At 44.4% G+C, this 2,532-nt stretch overlaps 1 pseudogene; it reads right to left on the bottom strand.

Moving 5' to 3' along the window:
* Positions 1 to 1,378: 1,378 nt before the first annotated feature.
* On the bottom strand, positions 1,379 to 1,712 carry LOC101986614 (annotated as a pseudogene).
* Positions 1,713 to 2,532: the final 820 nt, after the last annotated feature.

The raw sequence follows: 2,532 nt of genomic DNA, 5'->3' as shown, positions 1-2,532 counted from the left end.
TGTACTGTGTTGTGTGTGTTTGAACATGTGTACTGTGTTGTGTGTGTTTGAACATCTGTACTGTGTTGTGTGTGTTTGAACATGTGTACTGCATTGACCCTGCGAGTGAAAGAAAGCAGGGAAGGTTGCGAGACAACTTGGGGGAATGTGTATAGCGTGTCCAGTCTTACAGAATACAACTTTGAACGTCCGTCTAAAAAAATTAAATTTGACATGATGTCAACTCTGGGAAGCTATGTCTTGTGCCCACAGGACTCCCAGGAAAATAAAACCATTTGTTTGAGAGTTGTTTAAAGTGGTTTGTTTTCCTTAAATGAATTCTTTCTTGGGTTGAGGGGGTAGATTAGGGATAGAGCTCTTGCCTAGCTTATGTGAGGCCCTGGGATCAATCCTTGGAACTCTCTCTTTCTCTCCCCCCCCCTCTCTCTCCTGAAACAACCCAGATGCTCATGGGTAGGAAATTAATTTTATGAATGTTCTCTTATGATGCAATGCTATGCGACCAGTCAAAGTGATGGTGCAGATTCGTTTTACTTGACTTGGAAAGATGTTCATCGTGTTTATCCAGTTAACATTTATTTATTCATTTATTTACTGGTTGCAGTGCTGGCTGTGGCACTATGCTAAACAAGTCCTGAGCCATCCCCTCACCACCGAGCCGTCCCCTCCACTCTCATTTTGTTTTGAGACAAGGTTTGAATCTAATAGCCAAAGCAAGCCTTGAACTCACAACTGTCCTGCCTCAGCCTCCTAAGGGCAGAGATCATAAGTGGCCTTATCATGCCTGGCTTGACTCAAATACTTGCAATAGAACTTTACAATATGTTTTATAGCTGTTTAAGACTGAAACTTGAATTTTAAAATTTTTATGTGGCACAAATTTTGATTGGAAAGAAAGAAAAGGAAGGAAGGAAGAAAGAAAGGGAGAGAGGGAGGAAGGGAGGGAGGGAGGGAAGAAGGAAGGAAGGAAACAAGGAAGGAAGGAAGACGGGGGGCTGGAGAGAAGGCTCAGTGGTTAAGAGCATTGCCTGCTCTACCAAAGGTCCTGAGTTCAATTCCCGGCAACCACATGGTGGCTCACAACCATCTGTAATGAGGTCCGGTGCACTCTTCTGGCCTGTAGACATATACACAGACAGAATATTGTATACATAATAAATAAATAAATATATAAAAAAAAAGAAGGAAGACAGAACAGAATCTCACCATGTAGCCCTGACTGTTCTGGAACTCATGTAGACCAGGCTCACAGAAATCTCCCTGCCTCTGCCTGTCAACTTCTGGAATTAAAGGTGTGCACCACCACATCCAGTCACTGAGATTCCCCACCCTCCCCGCCCCAGCTATTTATTTATTTATTTATTTATTTATTTATTTATTTATTTTCCAGGTTCATAATTTAGTGTACAAATTGAGTATCACATGATGAGTTGACGTCAGCTTCTTCAGGCATGGAACTTAGCAGATGAGGTCAGACATCGAAAGACCCGGTTATGATGCTTTCACAGCTGGAGTGTTTTTAGGCCTTAACTGGAAGTATAGGACCAACAAAGCAATGCCTCCATATGTGGCCAGAACACAATTCATTCTACCTGTGAGAGTATAAGAGTTGAAATAGTTTTTAATACCAGTGAACTGGAACTGGGCATCACTTTCAGAACCAGCCATGACTTCAATCTTCGCCCAAATCACAAATTCCGCAGCTGATGTCCTTCAACCCGCCCCAGCTATTTATAAGAATAAAACCTACCCTTCGATCTTGGCTATACAAAAGTTGGCAGCAGGCTGTTCCTAAAGGTGATTTTTTATACTTATACTTATACTCAGGAAAAGGTAGGCTGGAGGCTCACACACGTAATCCCAGCACTCAGGAGACTGAGGCAAAAGGATCATGAGTTCTAGATTTGGAAAAACAAACAAACAAACAAACCCTAAATGATTGGAGGAGGGAGAGTCATCAGATTGGAGCAGAAGCTGGCCTGAGAGACCCAGACCTGAGGAGGTTTAACCCAGGATTCTTGACAACTAGCAGGAATTAACAGATCAACTAGTATCTTTGAAGCTGGTCCCCCGAAGGAAGAGGCCTAATACTGGTTTGAGGCAGATAAAGCTAAGCTTCCATCCTGGAAGCCAGCCTTTGGGTTGTCCATTTAGGGGAAAGAGTTGCTCGGTCACACGGGCAGCTTAAGGCTGTTGGACCAGCTCCAGCACACTTGGGTCCCCGGCCCCCTTTGGTGACACACATCACCAATATTTACCCACTTCTCGCTCATAGCTCTCATTAGGGTTTTAAGTACAGTCAGGGCAGCCTGCACCTGACCAAGCACAAGGCTGTAAAAGTGCAGATAAACTCCCCGGGGGGCAGGGAGGGCCCGCCTTATCACACACCTACTGCAATAATTAACCAGGAAGGAAAATGAAAACAAACGCTGACAGCACAGGCCTGATGGTCCCTCAGCCTGTGAGCTGGTTGAGTTCCCCTGCACGTGTGTTGAATCCTGCCTGGCTATTGCTCCTTCACCCCAAGACTTT

Source organism: Microtus ochrogaster, chromosome 2 (genome assembly GCF_000317375.1).
Source record: "Microtus ochrogaster isolate Prairie Vole_2 chromosome 2, MicOch1.0, whole genome shotgun sequence".
Lineage (NCBI taxonomy): Eukaryota > Metazoa > Chordata > Mammalia > Rodentia > Cricetidae > Microtus > Microtus ochrogaster.
The sequence above is the reverse complement of the archived record's forward strand: the minus strand, read 5'-3'. Positions and strand labels throughout refer to the sequence as shown.